This window comes from Amblyraja radiata, chromosome 22 (assembly GCF_010909765.2).
Source record: "Amblyraja radiata isolate CabotCenter1 chromosome 22, sAmbRad1.1.pri, whole genome shotgun sequence".
In the NCBI taxonomy this organism is placed as follows: domain Eukaryota; kingdom Metazoa; phylum Chordata; class Chondrichthyes; order Rajiformes; family Rajidae; genus Amblyraja; species Amblyraja radiata.
Genome location: NC_045977.1, coordinates 30,744,473 through 30,771,027, shown reverse-complemented (window position 1 = coordinate 30,771,027; position 26,555 = coordinate 30,744,473).

Genomic DNA, 26,555 nt, shown 5'->3' with positions numbered 1-26,555 from the left:
ACAATTGAACCAAGTGGCGGAAATCCTGGGGGGGACAGTGGAGACACGCCCCCACCCCCCCCCCCCCCCATGTTTTGAGAGGAGGGGATGATCCCCCCCATGATTTGTAATCCGTATTTTAAAACTCGGTAAAAAAAATACTAATAAAAATCTCCCCTTTCCGCGAGACAGTGGGGGTGGGGCTGATGATCGAGGGCGCCGATTGGACGAGAGTGACGTCGGTCAGCAGGCAGTGGGGGGGGGGACCATGATGATTCAGCGCGATGATTGGAGGAGGGAGGTGTTGGTCAGAGGCGGAAGTAGTGGGGGTGGGGACTGAGGATAGAGCGCTGTGATTGGAGGAGGGAGACGTCCGTGGAGCAAAGATCATAGAGCGGAGCTTGAATCGGCCCGTTCGCGGGGCTTTTCATTGCCCGGCCCGTTCGCGGGGCTTTTCATCGCCCGGCCTGGCTCGGCCGGCCGCGGGATCTTCCACCGCCCCGCGATCAAATTACTGCGTCGAGGCGATCAAAGTTCCCGATTTTGAAGCCCCCGCGAACAGGCCAATTCAAGCCCCATGATTCGGGGCGGACGAAGCTGCTGTTGCTGGAGTTCTGTCACCAACCAGGTCAGCTCCCGATGTTACCGTCCACTGGGCCCATGGCCGAAGCCTCACGTGTGTGTGCGCATGCGCGCGGCCGCCAAGAAATTATGTCTCTCACCCCCCCCCCCCCCATTTTTGAGAGCGATTTCCATGCCTGATTGAGCCATTCGCAGTCTATAGGTTCATGATAAGGGAATAACGTTTAGTGCAAGGTGAAGTCCGATCAAAGAAAGTCCGAGGGTCCCCGATGAGGTAGATAGTAGTTCAGGATTGCTCACAACTCGGTCACTGTGTACATCTCTCCTAACCACATCACCTACACAAGGCCCTCCCTTAGGTCTGAGGACTAAAGTTTTTGCCCAGGATCCCTTCAGATTGTTCGGAAGTGGAAACATGACATTGGATGTGAAACTCAGGTAGTCAGAGAGAGTTTCAGTGCATAAACAGGCCCTTCATTCCACTGAGCCAGCAGTTACTCCAGCATTTTATACTAATCCTACGGCAACCCATTGTATCCTTCACATATGTTTTATTAACTCACACCAAGTAATTACCATTGTCCATTGTAAGGCATTAACTGGGCTGAAACTTCAGCATATGTTGGATTAACATGAGAGGCTGTAGATGTTGGAGTCGTGAGCAAAATACAAAGTGTTGGAGGAACTCAGCTCGTCAGGTAGCAACCGGAAAGGGAATAGACAGGGAACGTTTCAGAGACGGGACTGTTCTTCAATCAGTCTGAAGAAGGGAGACACAAAATGCTGGAGTAACTCAGCGGGTCAGACAGCATCTATGGAGAAAAGGAATAGGTGACTTTTCAGGTTGAGACCCTTCTTCAGATTGAGAGTCAGGGGAAAATGAAATGAGAGGTATAGACGGGTGATACAGAGAGATATAAAACAAATGAATAAAAGATAACGTTGATAAAGGAAACAGGCCATTGTTAGCTGTGGGTTAGGTGAAAACGAGTTACAGACAATGAGACTGAACAAGACAGCTTTGAACCTAATACAATGACTTGGGTGGGGGAGGGATGGAGAGAGGGGGGATACAAGGGTTACTTGAAGGTAGAGAAATCAATATTCATACCGTTCAGTTGCAAGGTGCCCAAGCAAAATATGAGGTGCTGTTCCTCCAATTTACATTTGGCCTCAATCTGACAATGGAGGAGGCCCAGGACAGAAAGGTCAGTGTGGGAATGCGAAGGGGAATTATAGTGTTTGGCACCGGGAGATCAGATAGGCCCCGGCAGGCTGAGCGAAGGTGTTCAGCAAAACGATCGCCCAATTTATGTTTGGTCTCGCCGATGTATAAGAGTCCACAGGATCCTGAGCCATAAATGTTGCCTGCCAGTCCGTCCATCCCTTCCCCACCAAAGATGCTGCCTGACCCGCAGAGTTCCTCTTGCACTCTGCGCTTTACACACAATAGATTAACCCAGTTTAGTCATAATCCAGTTCAAATAGTCTGCAGTGTGCTCAGCTAATATTACTGCCTGCTCAAAGAACTGGATATATCACATCACATCACATCATATCCGAGAGGCCGTATGCTTGGAAAAAGCCATCTCATCTTTCAGTGGCAAGGGAATTTAGTGTGCAAAGCCCACTGAGGCACAGGCAACTTTCATGTTGACACAAGATTCATGCATTTTGTGCACATTTCAATGGAGGTTAGTGTCAGTTGTATGGAAAAATAAAACCTTTATTCACAATCACGATTCAACTCCCTTTAAATAGTGCATAAAGTTCATGAATGCTGCTTTATAAAAAATGTATTTTAGTGCTGGGATTTAACGTGTGCCAGCACTGGGTTTTCTTTCTCCCTGAGGATGCTAGATTATGCCTATTACAGATTAATACAAAAAAAAATTATTTCTGGTGAGATTTTCAGTGACAATGGTGTTCAGGAGATAAGTGTTTTATTGGCATATGTCCCAAACTGAACATTGAAAGTCTTACTTACAGCAGCTCAACATAATATGTAAACATAGTAAACATAGTAAACAATATAATATACAAAAAGGTCATATACATAGATACAATATGCTGGAGTAACTAATCGGGCAGCATCTTTGGAGAGAAGGTAGACAAAAATGCTGGAGAAACTCAGCGGGTGCAGCAGCATCTATGGAGCGAAGGAAATAGGCAACGTTTCGGGCCGAAACCCTTCTTCAAACTTTTTCCAACTCTTTGGAGAGAAGGAATGGGTGACGTTTCGGGTCGATACAGTCTTGACCTGAAACGTCTCCCATTCCTTCTCTCGTCCGTCCCGATGAGTTACTCCAGTTACTTTTGTGTCTATCTTCAGTTTAAACCAGCATCTGCAGTTCCTTCCTATACATATATTCATACATACATACATAAATACACATAAAACAAATAACCAATAATAGCGCAAAAAGACAAAACCAATGCCCCTGTCTACAGTGTGTAGTTCAGAGCTTATTTGGAGGTTGTAATTTCAGTGTTTAATAGTCTGATGGCTCCGAACCTCCGGCACTTCCTGCTCTGCAACCAACAAGATTATAGCGTTGTCACTCAGGGAGAAAGTGGCTTTAATAATGCTCAAGATTTAAATGACATCTTACTTCAAGCCCGTTCCTCCTGCAATGTAAGCAATATAAGCAGAAACTTTCCTAACACAAACCTCCATCTGCCAAGCCAAACTCTCACCATAATGATGAGAACAGAAGTCATCTCATCTTCATCAGTCTAGTTTAATTTTAGTTTAGTTAAGAGATACAGCACGGAAACAGGGCCCTTTGGCCCACCGAGTCCGCGCCGACCAGCGATCCCTGCACACTTCCACTAGCCTACACACACTAGGGACAATTTACATTTATATCAATCCATAAGCCATACAGGTCTGTAGGTTAACTGGCTTTGGTAAAAAATGTACATACAATACAATACAATACAATTCAATTTATTGTCATTTGGACCCCTTGAGGTCCAAACGAAATGCCGTTTCTGCAGCCATACATTACAAACAAATAGACCCAAGACACAACATAATTTACATAAACATCCATCACATTGCTGTGATGGAAGGCCAAAAAAACTTATCTCTCCACTGCACTCTCCCCCCCGATGTCAGAGTCAAAGTCAAAGCCCCCGGCGGGCGATGGCGAATTGTCCCGCGGCCATTAAAGCCACGCCGGGTGATGCAAGGCCGCACACCGGGTCTTGGTGTTAGAGCCCCCGGCGCGTGCTCGCAAACTCCCGCGGCCATTCCAAGCCGCGCGGGGTGATGGTGTAAGACCCCGCTCCAGGAGCTCTTCAACCCCGCAACTCGGGCGGGAGAAGTCGCCGTTGCGGGAGCCCTGAAAAGCGGCCTCCCTCCAGGGACTCGCGGGCTCCCGGTGTCGCCGTCCGCCAAACCCGCAGTTGCAGCCACCGAATCTCCGGGGGTCGGGCCGCAGCAGCGTCCACCACAGCTCCACCCGCTCTGGACTCGGCCAGCTCCGCGACGGTGAGGTGAGTAGTCGGCACCACAGCCCCCGGTCTTCCTGTTGGAGGCCGCTCCTCGTTGCAGCCCCAACGACAACGGAGACCCGACAAAGAAAAGGTCGGGTCTCCCGTGCAGGGAGAGATTTAAAAGTTACCCCCAAACCCCCCACACCACCCCCACCCCCCCACACACATACCCCAACAAAAATAACAAAAACTACATAAAAACATAGACATAAAATAATAAAAAACGCAGACGGACTGCAGAGGCCGCTGCTGAATAGAGTCGCGCCGCCCACCGGTCCCTAGAGTGTGTGCGATGGTGTGAGTGTGCAGGGTTCACTGGTTGGTGCCGACTCGGTGGGCCAAAGGGCCTGTTTCCGCATGGTATCGCTAAACTAAACTAAACTAAAACATGGGAGCAACGTGGTGATAAGAGATGGGGAATATTGGCTCAGGTGAACCACCCGACAACTGGTTGGTTTTCATGCACTTCAGTTTAGTTTAGTTTAGAGATACAGCACGGAAACAAGCCCTGCGGCCCACCAAGCCGACCAGCAATTCTCGCACATTAACACTATCCTACACGCACTGGGGACATTTTTACATTTATACATTTACACCAAGCCAATTAGCCTACAGACCTGTACGTCTTTGGAGTGTGGGAGGAAGCCGACGTTCTTGGAGAAAACCCACGCAGTCACAGGGAGAACGTACAGAAACTCCGTACAGGCAAGCACCCGTGGCCAGGATCGAACCCGGGTCTCCGACACGGCAAACGCTGTGAGGCAGCAACTCTATCGCTGTGCCACCGTGCTGCACTGATTCCACATTGTCAGTTGAGATTCTAGGAAGGAGCCTGTAGCTAGCATGCACACACTGTCAAGTAGGCTGCATTGTGAGCCAATCTGCGGAAAGGCAATACAATGATAAATTCTCTTGGACATCTGCACGTCTTACATGGTTTGAGCCTGATGCCTGACTTGATTCTTAACATTGCTTTCAATAATTAACGGTCCTGGCGCTCTCCCGGTGATTCATGTCAATTTCAATAGGGTGCAGATTTTTTAATTTCATGCCGTTGAAATAAATAATTTATAAATTGGCATCATTAAAACAAATACTCAAATTTGACATTTGATGATGTTACAATAAAATTCTAATAAAGTCAAAAGAGAAGAGCTTAAAGCACAAAATGTTGCTTGCAACTAAACCTTTGCTTGGTTTCAAGTGTGTCCAATTCCAGCACCACTGAGGCAAGTAAGGTTAACCCTGGAAGAATATTTTGATCACGAGCAAAAACACTGGTATCCATCTAAAGATGGCTTCTGAGCAGAGGAGGAAGGGAGACATCTTGTATGCTCATGTGGTATTTTTATGCTCTCGTAGAGTATTCACTTTAAGGACATCGTGGGTTGCCCTTTCAAGGTGGGTGGCATGGTGGCGCAGCGGTAGAGTTGCTGCCTCACAATGCCAGTGAACCGGGTTCGATACAGCCAATGGGTGTTGCGTGTACTGGAGTATATACGTTCTCCCCGTGACCTGCGTGGGTTTTCTCCGGGTGCTCCAGTTACCTCCCACACTCAAGGACGTACAGGTTTGTAGGCTAATTGGCTTTGGTAAAATTGTAAAATTACCCTAGTGTGTGTAGGATAGCATTAGTGTGTGGGATTGCTGGTTGGTGCCGAGTCGGTGGGCCGAAGGGCCTGTTTCCACACTGTACCTCTAAATTAATAAGTAAACTAAACTAAACTAAAGGATGGACTTTGGCTGGGGTGAGGTAAAAAGGAGGTAATTTTATAGAAGAGGCATCTGTGTGTTTAATTACCTATGTGCATCTTGAATCATCAGAGTTTACACGTCAGGTGGAATCAGTGAGTTAAAGCTGGATGTGATGTAGGACTGTAGAAAGTGACCTTACCTCCCAGCATCACCGAGCCTCCATTCCCACGCGCTCCATTGCCTTCCCTCCACTATTGCCGTCGGCAACTGCAATGCTTCCTTCCATTGAAGACAGGATCAACAGAGACACTTGTTGATGCCTTTGCAAAATGAAAGGTTGAGGACCTACCCAGACGTCGGCCGGTGCTCATGTGGTTCATTTAAAGGGAATCTGAGGGGTAACATTTTCACACAAAGGGTGGTGGGTGTATGGAACAAGCTGCCAGAGGAGTTAGTTGAGGCTGGGACTATCCCAATGTTTAAGAAACAGTGAGACAGGTACATGGATAGGACAAATTTGGAGGGATATGGACCAAATGCGGGCAGGTGGGACTGAGTGTAGCTGGGACATGTTGGCCGGTGTAGGCAAGTGGGGCCGAAGGGCCATATATATATCTGTGTGTGTGTGTGTGTGTGTGTGTGTGTGTGTGTGTGTGTGTGTGTGTGTGTGTGTGTGTGTGTGTGTGTGTGTGTGTGTGTGTGTGTGTGTGTGTGTGTGTATGTGTGTGTGTGTGTATATACACACACACACACACACACACACCCTTAATACTGGAAGCTAATATTGAATGCGTTAATATTTTAGAGAGGGGCCAATAGAGGCAGTAACATGCCTCTGGCATCTCAAGTAAATACAGCAGCATCTTTACAGTTTGAATCTGTCACCCATATTATGCACAGAGCACTAACGGAGCTCGCTGCAAATATAAATTTAGATGGCATAATTTATTTGTGCTCTTTAGTGAAAGTAAGCATTGAAATTAATCCAACACCCCTGACATCAATTACTTTCTCCTGTAAAGGTCAGGGTTCTTTTTAACGGCTTCTTTATTCTTCTGCAATCCTTCGGATTTGAGGATGATTCGCATCCAAAACAGGAGAAAAAAAACCCACGCAGGTCATGGGGAGAGCGTACAAACTCAGCGCAGACAAGCACCCCTATTCTGTTTGAAGTTTGCACGTTCTCCCCGTGACCTGCATGAGTTTTTTCCGGGTGCTCCGGTTTCCTCCCACACTCCAATGTCGCACAGCTTTGGACGATAATTGGCTTTGTTAAAAATTGTAAATTGTCCCTCGTGTGTGTGGGATAGTGCTGGTGCGCGGGGATCGCTGGTCGGCGCGGACTCGGTGGGCCAAGGGGCCTGTTTCCGTGCTGTATCTCTAAACTAAACTAAAACTAAACTTATGAACTCATGAACAATTGATATAGATTTAAATATTCAGGGAACATAACAATTATGCATAGTGGAACAAACAACATAAAAAGCAAAACTTGCCTGAACTTACCTCTCCATTCAATGTTTTCCAACCCATTGAAAAGGGACGAAGGGCCTGTTTCCACGCTGTATCTCTAAACGAATCTAAACTAAACTAAAACTACTGATGAGGGGCCAAATGAACTCTGTATGCACCCTAGTGTTTTACCCCTGGGTGGGTTGCCATAAGCACTATTACACCATCCACATCAGTATTAGAGTTGCTGCCGTACAGTACTTGCAGCGCCGGAGGCCCGGGTTCGATCCACGGGTGCTGTCAGTGCGGAGTCAAGTCTATTCATCACAAACACATACGAGATGTGCAGTGAAATGAAAAGTGGCAATGCTCGCGGACTTTGGGCAAAAAGACAAACAAACAAACAACCAAACAAAGCGTTAGAAACCATCCAGGAATATTTGGATACAATACTAGAGACACAAGGAATAAAATCTCCTTATATGCAGATGATATACTAATATATATTACAAAATTAGAAACTAGTATTCCAAACCTATTAAATCTAATAACTCAATTTGGTCAATTTTCGGGATATAGAATCAATTGGAATAAAAGCGAAATCATGCCAATAACAAAATTCAATTTACATACAATACAACAATCCCCTTTTAAAATAGTTAAAGATAAATTTAAATACTTAGGAATCTATGTAACTAAGACATATACCTCTTTATTAAACTAAATTTCCCACCCTTACTGAATAAACTACATAAGAATATTCAATACTGGAAAACACTCCCCATTTCTATGCTTGGGAGAATTAATGCTATAAAAATGATTTTTTTACCGCAACTGCTGTACCTACTTCAATTAATTCCGATATATATCCCAAAAACTTTTTTGAAAAAAGTCGATTCCATTGTTACAAGTTTTGTCTGGGATTATAAGAATCATAGAATAAGTAAAAAACATTTATGTAAATCAAAGATAAATGGAGGTCTGGCTTTGCCAAATTTCTTATTTTATTTTTGGGCAGTCCATATTAAAAACATGAATTTCTGGCTGGAAGAAATGGATCAACAACCAGATTGGCTGATGATGGAAAAGGAAGACTGTCTACCTTTTGAAATTGGACCGATCATATTTGCCCCCACAAAACTGCACAAAAAAACCTATAAAGAAAACCCCATAATACATAGTGGAATACGAATTTGGAAACAAATAAAAAAAGATTTAAAATTGAATAATATACCACTCTGCCTTCCCATTGTAAATAATCCTTTGATTCAAATCATCCTTTATGGACAAAGGTTTCACACAATGGAAAAATTATGGAATCAAAAATATAGGACATCTTTATGGGAAAGGTACTTTTCTTTCATTTCAAGAGTTACAACAGAATTATGGACTGCACTCAAATAATTTCTTCAGATATCTACAAATTAGAGATTATGTTAAATCTAATACACAAGTCTACAGGAATAGGGAATCAGAAATTCTTGATGAATGTCTGAACAAGCATCCTAATACTGAAAAACTAATAGCTTATATTTATAACACCCTACTAAATAACGAGGTACCACCGACCGAACCATATAGATACAAATGGGAAAATGAAATAGGTCATCCTATCACGAAAGATATGTGGGACGAAAGTTTACAACAAATACATCAATGTTCATTAAATGCCAGACATACTTAATACAATTCAAGGTCTTACATAGACTACACTTCTCTAAAATAAAACTAAATAGAATCTTCCCACAAATCTCTCCTATTTGTGATAAATGTCTACATTTAGAGGCTAATTTAACACATACGTTTGCAAACTGTATAAAACTTAAACATTTCTGGACTGATATTTTTGAAATAACTTCAGAAGTTATTAATACAAAACTGGACCCAGACACAAAATTAATAATACTTGGAATATCAGAACAAAGCTTAACACTCACAACAAACCAAAGAAATTTCCTCAACTACAGTATAATAACCGGAAAAAAATTAATATTAAAATTTTGGAAAGGCCCTACAACCCCCACAATTAAAATGTGGATTACGGAAATGTCGGAGACCCTATACTTAGAAAGAATTAGACTTGTCTTAATGGACAAACAAGATCTTTTCCATAAAATTTGGGCTCCATTCATTAACTATCTGAAGGGATAGATTGGCACAGCGCGAGGACCCAGCTGAAACTTGAACTCAGGAATAGACGAAACGCTATACTTTATAACCTACGAACCTATCTCCATTGATGTATTACAGGTAACCCATTCCACCTCCCTTGTTTTTCTGTTGTATTTTTTTTTGCTTTCTTTTTTATTTGTAACTTTCTACCCTCTCTTTTTCCCTCTTTCTATAAAAAATAAAAACACTAGAAGCAGAAGTAATCGATAATGGAAAATTTTAATAATGTAGTGACTGATGTATATGAAAAGTTTTTTTACTATAATATGTAACTACATTTTATAATATGTCTACTTCTAATAAATAAATAAAATAAAAAAACAAACAAACTACAACCAGAATGGAACAGAATCACATATTCTTCTTCATATTAAATATTGTGGGCGGAAGGAAAAAGGAAAACAAACAGCAATTTTTAAAAAGCAGTAGGGTGGTACAGTAAAGTTAGTCCCTGGTGAGATAGGAGCTTACAGTCCTAATGGCCTCTGGAAAGAAGCTTCTTCTCAACCTCTCCATTCTCACAGCATGGCAACGGAGGCGTTTGCCTGACCGTAGCAGCTGGAACAGTCCGTTGCAGGGGTGGAAGGGTCTCCCATGATTTTATTGGCTCTGGAGTCGCACCTCCTGATGTATAGTTCCTGCAGAGGGGCGAGTGAAGTTCCCATAGTGCGTTCGTCCTGGGCAGAGCAATTCCAGAGTTTGTACGTTCTCCCCGTGACCGCGTGGGTTTTCTCTGAGATCTTCCGTTTCCTCCCACACTCCAAAGACGTGCAGGTATGTAGGTAAATTGTCCCTCGTGTGTGTCGGATAGTGTTAATATGCGGGGATCACTGGTCGGCGCGGACCCGGTAATCTCTAAACTAAACTGGGACGACAGATGGCACAATGGGCTAAGTGTTCGGCTGGCAACCGGAAGGTAGCCGGTTCGAATCCCGCTTGGAGTGCATACTGTCGTTGTGTCCTTGGGCAAGACACTTCACCCACCTTTGCCTGTGTGTGAATGTGTGTGAATGTGTGTGAGTGATTGGTGGTGGTCGGAGGGGCCGTAGGCGCAGATTGGCAGCCACGCTTCCGTCAGTCTGCCCCAGGGCAGCTGTGGCTACAGAAGTAGCTTACCACCACCGAGTGTGACTGAGGAGTGAATGAATAATGCGATGTAAAGCGCCTTGAGTATTAGAAAGGCGCTATATAAATCCCATCCATTATTATTATTATTAAACTAAACTATAGGATGCGAACAGTGGGGGGGGGGGGGGTGGGGGGGGGGGGTGGGTGGGGGAGAGAGGAAGGTAATGCTGGAGTGATTTGAAATGAGAAAAAATCAGAGACATTTTCTGATTCTCTGCTAGCCTGCCGACCCGAGCAGTGTGTGTGTGTAACCTAAATGAACCCACTTAATCTCATTTCCCAGCTCTTAGTCGCGAACCTTATAGATTAAGCTTTTAAAAGGGGGAATTTATTTAAATGTGGTGACGGGTTCTGCCAACACTACCTTCCAGTCAACAGGGAGCTCCAGACCCCCACTACTAACTCAGTTAGTGCCACAGGATTCATTTAATCCTTAGTTAATTTAGTCTCCTCAGCTTCCCGAAAGCCTTCAACCGCGCACTTTAAATCTGTTCTCAATGATTATTAGCCCCGCTGCTGAGGAAAATAGCCAAGCCACACAAAGACTGTGAGTATTGGTGCAGCACGGCGGTGCAGCGGTAGAGTTGTTGCGTTACAGCGCTTACAGCGGCAGAGACCCGGGTTCGATCCTGACTACGGGTGCTGTCTATGTGGAGACCCGGGTTCGATCCTGACTACGGGTGCTGTCTATGTGGAGACCCGGGTTCGATCCTGACTATGGGTGCTGTCTATATGGGGTTTGTACGTTCTCCACGTGACTGCGTGGGTTTTCTCCGGGCGATCCGGTTTCCTCCCACATTCCCAAGAGGTACAGATTTGTAGGTTTAATTGGCTATCGTAAAGATTGTAAGCAGTCCCTGTAGTGTAGGATAGTGTTAGTGTGCGGGCGGTGCAGACTCGATGGGCCGAAGGGCCAGTTTCCTCTCTGTATCTCTAAACTAAACTAAAAACTCCATCAGCACTGGGAAGATTCTTCACTTTGGAAACTTTCACCAGGGACAAACTTTAAAGTGTAGACAGGAATAAGCGAGAATTTATTCTTTCAGGTGACAAGCTCCGTCCTGCAGGCTACATCATAAAATAGAATACTACATTGCAACATGTAAGAATTCCTATTTATTATCGCAACTGGGGGAGGATGTATAATTGCATCACGCTGGGGGGAAAAGGTATTCTGCCGTCGGCATGGCAACCGATCGTTTTTCTCTCTCTCTCAGCGAGAATTAGTTATCCTATCTCAGCTTTGCGTTTACTGATGACAGGAAATGCTTAGATTAATTAACAACAGGAGCACTAGACGAGGCTGGCAGGGTGTATCGGTAACAAGCTGCTCTCTGCACTGCTTCCCTTACACTGATGGCCGTCACAGCCATGGGCTCGAACACCTCTGATGTCAAATCCTCTTCCAATTTTCTTACCATTACTTCATAGCAAGAGAGTTTAGTTTACTTTAGTTTAGTTTATTGTCAAGTGTACCGATGTAGAGTGAAAAGCTTTTTGTTGCGTGCTATCCAGCCAGCGGAAAGACAGCGCATGTTTACAATCGAGCCGTTCACAGTGTATAGATAGATACATGATAAGGGAATACGTTTAGTGCGAGGTAAAGCCAGTAATGTCCGATCAAAGATAGTCCGAGGGTCACCAATTAGGTAGATAGTAGTTCAGCACTGCTCTCTGGTTGTGGTAGGATGATTCAGTTGCCTGATAACAGATGGGAAGAAACTGTCCCTGAATCTGGAGGTGTGCATTTTCAAACTTCTTAACCTGATGGGAGAGGGAAGAAGAGGGAGTGGCCAGTATGGACTCATCCTTGATTATGCTGCTGGCCTTGCCAAGGCAGCTTGAGGTATAAATGGAGTCAATGGAAGGGAGGTACACAAAATTGCTGGGGAAACTCAGCGGGACTCAATGGAAGGGAGGTTGGTTTGTGTGATGGTCTGGACTGTGTCCACAATTCGGTGTAATTTCTTGTGGAATGAGTTCCTATTCATGAACATCCTTTAATGGAGGTCCCCAACTATTACACAACCTATGATGTAAGTTTACTGTTATAATTATTCCATCAGTGATGTGATTCCGGGATGTGCTGTGCGGAGGCAGAAGGCTCTTGTGATGGGCCGGGGAGCTGAGCAATCGGTGGGCGGAATGCCGGGAGCAGCCCGATGGGATCCGGCGAGAATTAAGGGAGACCCAGCGAGGGGCCGCTGAGAATGATGAGGAGCCCGGCGGGAGGGACATATTGCCAGAGACGGCTGTGGAGGAAAAGTCATTGGGCATTTTCAATGCAGAGATTGACAAGTTCTTGACTAAATAAGTTGATTAGTAAGGGTGGCGGAATAGACTTGATGGGACGTATGGCCTAATTCTACTCCTATAATTTATGACCTTATCTTGATTAGTACGGGTGTCAGAGGTTACGGGGAGAAGGCAGGAAAATGGGGTTAGGAGGGAGAGATAGATCAGCCATGATTGAATGACGGAGTAGACCTGATGGGCCGAATGGTCCAATTCTACTCCTATCACTAATGACCTTATGTTACGGGGAGAAGGCAGGAGAACGGAGTTGAGAAGGAAAGATATTTCAGCCATGATTGAATGGTGGAGTAGACTCGATGGGCCAAATGGCCTAATTTTACCGGCATTTTTCCTTCCGAGGAGTGGAGGATGGTGGGTTTTAAATCTGCTTTCATCTATGTCTATCTTCCCATGGAGTGTCCCAAGCCCACATTCTCTCCACGGATGCTGCTCGAACCAACGAGATCTTCCTACAGATTGTTTGCTACTCCAGATACTGGCATCTACATTCTCTTCTGTCTCCAGAAGGCAATGGAGGAATTATCTGACACTGAAGGCAGTGGAGGCCAATTCTCTGGATGTTTTCAAGAGAGTTAGATTTAGAGCTAAGGGAATCAAGGGATATGGGGAAAAAGGAGGAACGGGGTACTGATTTTACTTCGGAGTCACGTGAGTGACTACGTGAAGAACCCGCTCAGCGCGCAAGCGCGGCATTAACGCCAGCAGTGCAACAGCGGCTGCAACGGGAGTTAGGCGCTCCCGCTACAGAAAGAAACGGACTGTCAGGTGAGTATCCTGAGATCGGGTTTCTATTACAGGGGAGCCTTTTTCTGCTTGTGTTTTACAGGCAGAGAAAAAGGCTCTAGAACAAAATTGTCCCCCGTTCGAGGAGGAACATTTTCCGTCGGGGAGGGGGGCAGCAACAGGCGGTAGGAGAGTTTACCCGGTGTTCCGTAATTCCCCGACACCGTGCCGAGCCCAGCCCGCTAGTACCTGAGCAGCGGGCTGGATGCATAGCCACCCAAAGAGGCAGCCGGCAGCTGTTTTCCCGATTTCGGACGGGACGTCTTTCCACCCGCACGGGGGGAGAGAGAGCCGCCTGAGCCGCTGGAGTGGCTCTCGGAGCAGGTGCCTGCGAGACGCGCTGCTTGAGGGGCGCTCTCGCTTCTACAAGGCACAAAAGCTCTAGAAGAAGGCGGTAGGAACAATTACCGGGCGCTCCGCTATCCCCATCACCGCGCCGAGCCCAGTCCCGCTAGTGCCTGAGCTGCGGGCTGGATGTTTAGCCATCCGAAGAGGCATCCGGCCGGTGGCGTCCGATTCGTCGGACGGGGACATGTCTCCACCTAAATGGAGGAGAGACAGCCGCCTGAGCTGCATCCAACAGCTATTGGAGCAGCTCCAGCGGGATGCGCAGAAAGAGCGCTCTCGCGGAGGGAGATCAGGCACCCCCTCCACAGTGTTTCATGCACTGCCCTCTGCTCCCTCATTACTGGAGGCTAGCATTGGTGACCAGGGCTGAGCTGGTCTGGAACAGGGGCTGGCGGACGAGATCGGGAGTATGCAAGGGGTGCAGGAGCAGGAAGAGCTGCTGGGTGTGGTGGACCGCTATGTAGCAACCCCACGTGCTGGAAGACCGCTGGAACCGAAACTGGCGGCCAGCATAAATCAACACAGCACCAGAGAACTGTGAGGCCCTCAGAGTGCTGACTGTGAACAGCCAAATCTGGGGGCACGTGGGGTCACACATTCGTAACTATGAACTCAAGCTATAGTGGATCCTAAGGCCCCTGACGTCGGCCATCACAGCCTTTGCTCGTTCTGTGGACAGCACGGACATGGATACCTGCCAGTGTACTGGCATTGATGTGCAACACTCAGTTTGAGATTAACAACTTCCGGCGGGAAATCATAAGACCTGCCCTCAATCCCAAATTTGCTGGGTTATGCAAAGCCCCAGCTGCAGAGACGGACGCTCTGTTATTCGGGAAAGACCTCACCAAAAAGATAAGGGACATGGAAGAGGCATCGAAAAACTTTCAGCCTCATGAGGGCAGGCCCTGGGACGAGCAAACCAAGACCTATAATACCCAAGCGGCAGCACCCCACAGCATCCACCAGTCGACGTCCTCAATATGGGACTGGTGAAAGCTCAGGGACCGCATTTTATCCCCAAAGATCTTTTTAGATCAGGGCCCAGAGCGGACCCCATGGAAAATGCGCCACCCCCCAACATCGCCAGCACGTCAGACAAACAAAGCCTTCAAGAACATGAGAAAACAGAAGAAACGCCAATAACCATGGAGGTAGGTGGGTCTGGTACCTGCCAGCATATAGAGTAAGGGTTCTTTACTAACAGGGGGGAGATTACACTTGTTCAAAGAAGCATGGGGTACTGTCACGAGTGACAACTATATACTCAACAGCATTAGTGGATATAAAATACAATTCATGTCAGAAAAATCGCTGCCAGTTCAACATTGGCCCCAAAGGGTATTTTCTCCCTCCGTCAAAGAGAAACGTGAGGGACAAGCTGAACTGGTGAGACTTATCACAAAGGGGGTCATCGAAAAGACCAAACATGAACCTTTGGAATTTGTATTGAATATATTCACTAAAACCAAAAAAGATGGTGGATGTCGCATCATCATTGACTTAACTTCACTAAATAATTTGTTAAGTATATACATTTCAAAACGGAGACATTTGTTACTGCCAAACAACTGAATTCCAAAGGATACTTCATGGCAAGCATTGATCTTAAAGATGTTTACTATCTAGTACCCATACACAAGGATCATCGCAAATACCTAAAAATTTATCTGGATGGGACAGCAATGGCAGTACAAAGCATTGCCCTATGATCTAACTTCAGCCCCAAGATTATTCACCAAAATATTGAACCCAGCCATGGCAATACTAAGAAAACAAAAACATATTGTCATGGCATATCTGGATGATATTCTGATAGTAGGGAAAACGATGGAATTGGCTGTGGTAGCAGTATCAGCTACAAAACAGCTCCTCGAAACTCTGGGGTTCGTCCTACATCCAGATAAATCTAAGTTGAAGCCATCCACTATCATGGACTACCTGGGCTTCACAATTAACTCAGTCCATATGACTGTTACCTTGCCAAAGGCAAAAATGGTTGAATTAGCACAATCATGCAACAATTTGATGGTCAACGAGCGACCAACTATTCGACAAGTAGCAAGAGTAATTGGGAAAATGGTAGCAGCATTTCCGGCTACACAATTCGGACCTTTGCACTATCAAAATTTACAGAGAGCAAAGGTACAGGTACTAAAACGACGTACAGGTCACTATGATCGTGTCATGAAATTACCCACTGAAGCAATATCAGAGCTACAGTGGTGGGCAGAAAACGTTTGGCATAGTTTCAGCCCTATCTTCATCACTAACCCTACTTTAGTTATTCAAACAGATGCCAGTGCTCAAGGCTGGGGAGCGACTAACTCCATATCCAGCACAGGTGGTAGATGGACTAACCTAGAGTCATCATTACTACTTACACTGGGCATTAACTATCTAGAGATGTTGGGCGCCTTTTATGGTTAAAAGCATATGTATCTAATATGCAGCACTTGCATGTTCGTTTACAAATTGATAATACTACGGTGGTGGCTTATATTAACCATATGGGTGGCATAAAATCATTATCATGCGACAAATTGGTCAACATGATTTGGCAATGGTGTGTCGAAAGACATATTTGACTATCAGCTACTTACCTACCAGGTAAGCTAAACACCCATGCCATGAGAAAATTAAACGCCTGGGTTGCAGGTTTGAACAGACCTTACCTGGAACTGGGATTGTCCGATCAAACCATCACCACCATGTCGGCATCCCTTCGAACATCCACCAAGAGGCAGTACTTAACCAGCATCAAAAAATGGGAGAAGTACTGCCAGGAAACAGGGACAACGTACGCAAACAGCCACAGCCACCAACGTACTGGAGTTCCTGGCCTATCTACACCACGATGAAGGGATCAGCTACAGTGCCATCAGCACAGCGCGGAGTGCTCTTTCTGCTTATCTCAAACCAGCGCCAGGACAACAGGCGATGGGATCCCATCCACTGGTGGTAAAACTGATGAAGGGCATTTACAATATCAAGCCCTAAGCCCAGGTATACCCATATTTGGGATATCAGTGTGGTCCTGACATCTCAGGGAATGGCCACCAGCCTGATCCCTCGGCCTCGAGCAAGCTACACTAAAGACGCTCATGTTAATGGCACTTGCATCCGCTCAGAGGGTCCAGTCACTACACAAGTTGAGGCTGGACAACATGGTGACCACCCCAGATCAGATCACATTCATCATACAGGGTCTGGTGAAACAAAGCAGGCCAGGAACAGCTAATCCAGTAGTGGTATTCCGGGCCTACCCACCAGAGCCACGGTTGTGTGTCGTGACCCATCTACAACATTACATAGACACAACCCACAATATCAGAGGGAGTGAAAAAGCCTTATGGGTCAGCCACAAGAAACCTCATGGCCGGGTAACGAGCCAAACCATTTCAAGATGGCTCAAACAGGTACTGAAGGCTGCCGGAATAGATACTAATACATTTAAGTTTCATTCCACTAGGGCAGCATCTACGTCAACGGCCGAGAGAATGGACGTACCGGTTGACCATATTCTGAATACAGCAGGATGGTCGAGGGAAACGACATTCAGAATTTTATAACAAGCCGTTGACAAAACCTGATTTATTTGCAAAGAAAATATTACAAGCTGCAAATATTTAATTTAAGCCCGGGGGAGCAATTTATTTTGTTATTGTTAAAAAAAAACTTTTTTGTTTCTCGAAAAAACAGATTCATTGGTTGATTACGATAACACTTCCTCCCTCAAGAACTTCGGCAGTGAGTGAAATAAAACTGTTACACGGTTTGAAATCACAGAGCTTTGAAGTCTTCACGTAGTCACTCACGTGACTCCGAAGTAAAATAGTAAGATTAAACGAGAACTTACCAGTTTGAAGTTTGATCTGTATTTTATGAGGAGTTACGATGAGGGATTACGTGCCCTCCGCTCCCACCCTCATTGTATGGATCAAACTAATAACTGATGTCTCCTTTTCTTTACTATGTTTACTTCAAATAACTGTGTCTATCTGTGATTCCACACCGCTGCTTGGAAGCATGCCGCGCATGCGCGCTGAGCGGGTTCTTCACGTAATCCCTCATCGTAACTCCTCATAAAATACAGATCAAACTTCAAACTGGTAAGTTCTCGTTTAATCTTACTATTTTAGATGATCAGCCATGATCATATTAAATGGCGGTGCTGGATCGAAGGGCCAAAAGGCCGACTCCTGCAGCTATTTACCTATGTTCTCTAAACAATGTTGTGTTTGCTCCGTAAATATTCAATGGGACAAAATTGAGAGAATTTTAGTCTCTATCTACCCCCTGTAGCTCTGGGAATGTTTAATGGGGAGCATGGAAGGAGACTTACACTGCAACTAACATTTGCTATTCCCACACCGCATGTGTTTAATGAGCCAGTCTAAAGGAAGCTACATTTTACGTCTAACCCATGCTGTACCTAATCTCGAATGTTTATTGGGACAATTTACAGCAAGCTTTACTCTGTAAAATGAAATTTACTCTGTATCTACCCGATTGTATGTATTCTGGGAGTGTTTATTAGGATTGTGTAGAGAGTGGTGTTCTGCATCTAATCTGTTTTATTTCAAAACCTGTATTTATTAATTTTAATTGGTCTTTAAGCCTCAGCTCTCTTTTGTGTGGTCTCAGTGTTTTAATATAAAGTGTTAGCATAAGCAGGGGAAAAATCTGCTGCGTAAATTGGTATGTTTGTCCAGCAGTCACCCCACCTTTAGTGACCCTCATTGTCCACAGAAGGCATCTTCGGACTACCCTTGATCTGTCTTTGCTGGCTTTACCTTGCACGAAACGTTATCCCCTTACCATGTCTCTATACACTGTAAAATGGATCGATTGTGATCGTGGTTTGTCTTTCCGCTGACTGGTGAGCACACAACAAAAAGCTTTTCACTGCACCCCCAGTACATGTTTAGTTTAGCTTAGAGATACAGAGAGGAAACAGGCCCTCCGGCCCACCGGGTCCGCGCCAACCAGCGATCCCCGCACATTAACACTATCCTACACACACTAGGGACAATTTTTACATTTACCAAGCCAATTAACCTACAAACTTGTACGTCTTCGGAGTGTGGGAGGAAACCGAAGAGCTCGGAGTAAATCCACGCAGGTCATGTGGTGAACATACTAACTCCGTACAGACAGCACCCGTACTCGGGATCGAACCTGGGAGTGAGGTATGGCATTTACTGTGCACTGACAGAGAGAGACAGCCACAGCAGCAAGGTTTTCTACATGTTTCCACACTGTATCACTCTATGACTTTATGACTATGACATGGAGTCTTCCTCAACAATGCAAACAGATGTTCTTTGGTGCTCAGTCATGGCCTCAATTTACAAAGAGAATAAAAAAAGTAGGAAGGAACTGTAGATGCCGGAAGATAGACAAAAATAGCTGGAGTAGCTCAGCAGATCAGACAGCATCTCTGGAGAAAAGGAATGGGTGACGTTTCGGGCCATGACCTTTCTTCAGACTGACTCTCTCCCCCTGACTCTCAGTCTGAAGAAGGGTCTCGACCGGAAACGTCACCTATTCCTCCTTTTCTCCAGAGTTGCTGTCTAACCCGCTGAGTTACTCCAGCATTTTGTACCTCACAAGAGTTCCTTCCCTTGGCTTTCCGAGCTGGCTCCTTTTTCCCACTGCCTCATCAGCAAAGTTGGTTTTTAATTAACGCCAGCTTTCCTTGCCTCTAGACCTCTCATGACCTCCATCTCACTGCTCCAGGGTCAGGCCGACTCTCTCTAGACAGATACAGGTGCAGCGCCAACTCACTCACACGGCATTGGAAAGGGTTTGACATGACAGCTCGGAAGAAACATTGTTCCATTGCTAATTTGCCTTGTCTCAGTGGGTTTGTCATTGATGCTGATATCTGGAATGGAATTTACTCAATCCCCCGCATTAATTTGCATCGTTTCGGAATATTAAGTAAATAAAACTATCATATTCTTTCTTTAAGTAAGAGCACAGCAACATTTTGATCCAGGCACAGTTGCTCAAGGTTGAACATACCCGTGAACAGCATCTCCATGTACTCAGGATGCTTACAGGTACACTCACTTCCGCCGGATGTAACCAGCTCTACCTAAAAGTGCGGCACGGTGGCACAGCGGTAGACATGCTGCCTTACAGCGCCAGAGACCCTAGTTCGATCCTGACTACGGGTGCTGTCTGTACAGAGATTGAACATTTTACCTGTGACCTGCGTGGGTTTTCTCCAGGTGCTCCGGTTTCCTCCCACACGCCACAGATGTACAGGTTTTTGTCGGTTAATTGGCTTTGATATCATAGCTACAAAATCGTAAATTGTCCCTTGTGTGTAGGATGGTGCTAGTGTGCGGGGAGCGCTGGTCAGCACGGACTTGGTGGGCCGAAGGGCCCGTTTCCACGCTGTATTCTTGAACTAAACTAAAAGATTTGGTTTATAGTTGTCTTCAGCCCTTGGGAGATGTTCCATGCATCTGTCTCACACATGAAGTTATAAAATGATAATTTTTGTAATAAATTGAATTTTTAGACCAATTTGATTAGCTGGGATCTCATGCGGTTTCAAATTTCTCTTCTCAAAGATATTTGGAGTCTACTGCTTGTCTCTGAATTTAATGGCCCAATGATCATGTGTCTTAAAATGCGAGACTGTGCATCCAACAGTTTCTTAATTATAGAGTGAAATAGGGGTTCTTCCACTTACTACGGACAAGAAAAGTTAAAAACTAACACCACCCCTTGTTTTCTCCTCCCTTCACCTCCCGGCAGCATGCAACTGCTAATTCTTTTTTAATCTGCCGCAGTTCTGATTGAATGTTGCAAAATAAAACACCCCCTTTGACACAGAAAACTACACACAGAAAACTGTTTATTTCCAGCAAAGTGGCATGGCAATGGTGGAGGAACTGCTGTTCAGCATGAGTAGTTTAATTTAGTTTAGTTTACCGAGTCCGCACTGACCAGCAATCCCCGCACATTAACGCTATCCTACACACACTATGGACAATTTACATTTATACCAGGCCAATTAACCCCCAAACCTGCACGTCTTTGGAGTGTGGGAGGAAATCGAAGATCCCGGAGTAAAACCCATGCGGTCACAGGAAGAACGTACAAACTCCGTACAGACAGGATCCATTGTTAGGATTGAACCCGGGACTCTGGCGCTGTAAGGCAGCAGCTCTACCGCTGCGCCACCGTGCCGCCATTCTGATTCTGATTGAATGTTGCCAAATAAAATGCCCCCTTTGACAGGGAAGACGTTACACACAGAGAACCTTTTGTTTCCAACATAGTGACATGGCAATGGTGTAGGGACTGCTGTTTAACATGAGTACTTGCTTAAGTGAGGAGATGTCCTCTTCTGAGGTAGTTGTTGCCACCCAAGCATTCTTCCCATTCAGGAGGAATACAACAGTGTGGCACAGTGGCGCAGCGGTAGAGTTACAACGCCAGAGACCAGGATTCGATCCTGACTCCGGGTGCTGTCTGTACGGAGTTTGTACGTTCTCCCCGTGACCTATCACATTGAAGGTAATGGACTTTTTCTCTGGACCTGTTACAATACAATACTGAGAAACCCTATTCTGTACTCTGCTATTTTTCTCATCCACCTGTTGTACTTGTGGATGGCATGATGGTATTCATGTCGAGTTTTGCCTGATTTGATTGGAAAGGATACAAACAAAAACCTATCATGGAACCTCACATCGAGCTGCTGCCTGACAGAGCCAGGGACCCGGGTTCGAACCTTGCTAGGGGTGCTGTCCGTGCGGAGTTTGCACGTTCCCCCTGTGACCGTGTGGGTTTTCTCCGGGTGCTCTGGTGTCCTCCCACACTTGTGTAAATTTGTAGGTCAATTGGCTTCTGAAAATTTGCCCTTTAGTGTGTAGAATGCAAAAGGAGGATAACGCTGAACTAGTGTACGGGAGAGCGCTGGTCGGCGTGGTCACGGTGGGTCGAAGGGCTTGTTTCCACGCTGTATCTCTAAACTAAACCTCGGTGTCAGTGACAATAATAAACCTAAGCCTAAACTGATTTTAAGCAACAGAAACAACACAGATCTTTATGAAAGCATTGACTTGTATTTCCGAATTGAACATGTACATAGAAACATAGAAACATAGAAAATAGGTGCAGGAGTAGGCCATTCGGCCCTTCGAGCCTGCACCGCCATTCGATATGATCATGGCCGATCATCCAACTCAGTATCCTGTACCTGCCTTCTCTCCATACCCCCTGATCACTTTAGCCACAAGGGCCACATCTAACTCCCTCTTAAATATAGCCAATGAACTGGCCTCAACTACCTTCTGTGGCAGAGAATTCCACAGATTCACCACTCTCTGTGTAAAAAAACACCACTCTCTGTGTACAAGTCTCATATAATTAAAGCATAGTTCAAAATTAGGATATAGCTGTGATCACAACTGCACACCCTTCCCGATCTGACCATCGCTGTCCCGTATGCGAAGGACTGAGATGCTGCGCCATGTTCACCCAGTCTCGTTGGATTTATGAACTGGTTTTGAAGAGCACAGACATATCGATAGCATCAAATGGCAAGTTGCTGACACAGTCAGTGTTCATCCCACAGCAAAGGCCAGGTAATGCAAAGCAGGAATTTGAAATGTAAAGCAATAAATCAGGTAATTTGTGGTTTGTAGCCAGAATTTATAAAAAGAAAACTTATCGATTGTCATAAATTCCCAACAGGTTTATTAACGTATTTTCAGGGGACCTGCATGCGGCTCGGGTCCTCTATTAAGCAGGAAAGAGTGCAGAGAAGATTTACGAGGATGATCTCTGAGCCCAGGGGCCTGAGCTACAGGGAGAGGTCGGGCAGGCAGAGACTTTATTCGTTGGAGCGCAGGAGGATGAGGGATGATCTTATAGAAGTGTATAAAATCATGAGGGGAATAGACAGGGTGAAAGTGCAGTACGGTAAAAAAAATGCTCGCACCATCAAAACAATTGTGCCAACAGTGTTTATTTAGTTTAGAGATACAACGAGGAAACAGGCAACGAGTCCGCGCCGACCAGTGATCCCCGCACACTAGCACTATCCTGCACACACTAGCACTATCCTGCACACACTAGCACTATCCTGCGCACACTAGGGACAATTTACAATTTTACAGAAGCCAATTAATCTACAAATCTGCACATCTTTGGAGTGTGGGAGGAAACTGAGGATCTCAGAGAAAACCCACATGGTCACGGGGAGAACGTACAAACTCCATAGAGACAGCACCCGTAGTCAGGATCAAACCTGGGTCTCTGGCGCTGTAAGGCAGCAACTAAACTGCTGCACCACCATGCCGCCTATATATATACCTTTCATTTATCAAGGAAAGAAAGTATTCAGTGCTAAGAAAAACCTTTGAATACATAAGCACATACAATATATAAGAATAAGCCACCCTCTCTTTCATCCTGCTCCAACATTCATTGATATTGTAATGGATATTTTACCTCAAAGTCATTTCCGTTACTTTTTATTAAATAATCTAACACAAAACTAAAGTAAAGTTCACTTGTGGATTGGGATGACACGGTCAACTATTGTGTACACAAGCTGCTTTATTAATAACAAGGGGCGGCACGGTGGCGCAGCGGTAGAGTTACTGCCTTACAGCGCCAGAGGCCCGATTCGATCCTTACTAAGGGTGCAGTCTGTACGGAGTTTGTACGTTCTTCCCCATGACCGTGTGGGTTTACTTCGGCTGTTCCAGTTTCCTTCCACACTTCAAAGACGTACAGGTTTATAGGTTAGATGTAAATTCTGTAAATTGTAAATTGTTCCCAGTGTGTAGGAGAGTGCTAGTGTTTGGGGTGATCACTGGTCGGTGCAGACACGGTGGGTAGAAGGGCCTGTTTACATGTTGTATCTTTAGACTTTACTTTAGACTATAGACATTAGACACACAGCGTGGAAACGGGCCCTTCGGACTATCCTACAATTTAAAGAAGCCAATTAAACTATAAACCTGTACATTTTTGGAGAGTGGGAGGAAACCAGAGCACCTGGAGAAAACCCACACGGTCACAGGGACAACGTACCCAAACTGAGCACAGACAGCACCCGATGTCAGGATCGAACCCAGGTCTCTGGGGCTGTAAGGCAGCAACTCTACCGCTGCGCCACCGTGCCGCCCTACAGTAAACTGATCATAAATGTAATTAGCCGATGCTGGGAATCCCTATTGTCCACGTGTGGGATCGTGAATGATATTCCCTTTCTCCCTGGATGAGGCAGCAGGGAATTACGCCCGCTTTTCCTGGGAGACATAACAGCACATTTCACATTTACAAGAAGAAATTATGAGGCGTCTGGTCCACAGTGGCTGGGAATAGAATTAATAGCTCTCTGGAGCTTCACGTTTGCCTGAATGGATTTGATACTGTTGATGTACCGTTCACACAGGCAGCAACAAGATTACAAAACTGTGAGGAAATACCACGTATTCTCTCATTGTTAAAACACCTTGTTACTTTGCTGAAAGGTGACAACATTGGCAATGGTGGAAACATCTGTTGGAGTCGGGATTCCTTTCTTCGGCAGATGTTAGCTTCATCTTACGTGCCAGCTGTGGCTGAGCGGTTAGCGTACTCGCCTCTGAATCTAAAGGCTCTGGGTTCAAGTCCGGCCCTAGAGATTCGTGTACCAAAAGCCAGGCATTGGGCCCATTTCTAATGGAGCACTGCTGTACATTGTGGGAGGTGAAACATTAAAATACCATTCTGTCTGTTTTGCTGCCTGAGAGAGGTGATGCTCTTCAAAATGGAGGATTCCTTATACGTTCATTGCCACCAGGGTATTGTTTTCATTCCCTTCAGTATCAATCCCGGATTTATTCAGAGTTGGCACAGTGGCACAACTGTAGAGTTGCTGCCTAAAAGCCCTGTCTCACTGTACGAGTTTATTCAAGAGCTCTCCCGAGTTAAAAAAAAAAAAAAAATTCGTGGTAAGCACGTAGAATGAACGTAGAGGGTACGTCGGAGCTCGGGGTCGTCTCTTAGCAGCTTGTAACGCTAACGGCAGGTACTCGGGAAGACTCGCTAACGGCTGGTAAGCTCTGGAAGACTCGTGAAGATTTTTGAACATGTTGAAAAATGTCCACGAGAGCCCTTACCTGCGAGCGGCCATTACAGTAAATCTCCGAGTTCGAATCAGAGCAAACTCGGGAGAACTCTTGAATGAACTCGTACAGTGGGACAGGGCTTTTACATTGCCAGAGACCTAGGTTCGATCCTGGCTATGGATGCTGTCGCTACAGAGTGTGTACGTTCTCCCTGTGACCACATGGGTTTCCTTCAGTTTCCTCCCACACTCCAAAGACGTACAGGTTTGTAGGTTAATTGGCTTTGGTAAAATTGGAAATTGTCCCTAGTCGTGTAGGATAATGCCAGTGTACGGGGTGTTTGCTGGTCACCATTTACTCAGTGGGCCAGAAGACCTGTTTCTGCACTGTACCTCTAAAGTCTAAAGTAACGTCTAAAGGTGCTTTAATGCCATTTTGTAAAAATTGCAGAGAAAATTGCAGGAGGAATTGCAGAGAACTGCAGATGCAGCCCAGACCATCAAACAACCCAACCAATCAACTAACCAAACCTTCTATTCACTCCATTTACACCTCACGCTGGCTCAGCAAGGCCAGCAGCATAATCAAGGGCAAGCCGCACCCCAGCCACTTCCTCTTCTCCTCTCTCCATCCAACATGAGGTATAGAAGTATGAAAACGCACACCTCCAGATTCAGGGACAGGTTCCTCCCAGCTGTTATCAGGCAACTGATCCACCCGACTAACAACTAGAGAGCAGTCCTCAGCTACTACCTACTTCATTGAAGACCCTCGGACTATCTTTAATTGGACTTTACTGGACTTTGTTTTGAACTAAATGTCATTCCCTTTATACTGTGGATGCCTCGATGTTAATCATGAATTGCCTTTCTGTTGCCTGGTTAGCAAAATCTTTACATTATACCTTGGTACATGTGACAATAAACTAAACTAAAGCATAACGTGTGTTTGTCGCTGTGAGTTCTTTAGGCTTTGTTCAAGTTGGCAATGTGCATGGTGATCTGTCCAACGCAGCTAATCATTAATAGCCACGATCTCGATACAGCTCGTCTTGGCTTTAGCCAGGACTCTCGCATTAATGCTGTACTCTTTGCATTGATTCTGAGTATTCATTTAACGGCAGATCCAATGATATTAATTCAAGATCTTTCAATATTTTTGATACAAACCCAGATTTCGCAGCCACAGGTAAAGATTTGTGAGACTACAGTGTTGTACCTGGAGAATTAGATAGGTTCAGAGATCATGTGCAGGAAGGAACTGCAGTTGGTGGTTTAACCAGAAGATAGACACAAAAAGCTGGAGTAACTCAGCGGGTCAGGCAGCAGCTCTGGAGAAAAGGAATAGGTGACTTTTTGGGTGAAGACCCTCCTTCAGACAGAGGATGAGATGCTGTCCTTGGCCTCAATAAAGTTTAAGTTGCGATGTTTCCGGTCGAGACCCTTCTTCGGACTGAGAGTCAGGGGAGACGGAAACGAGAGATATGTCTATTGAAAACCTTGTGCATTT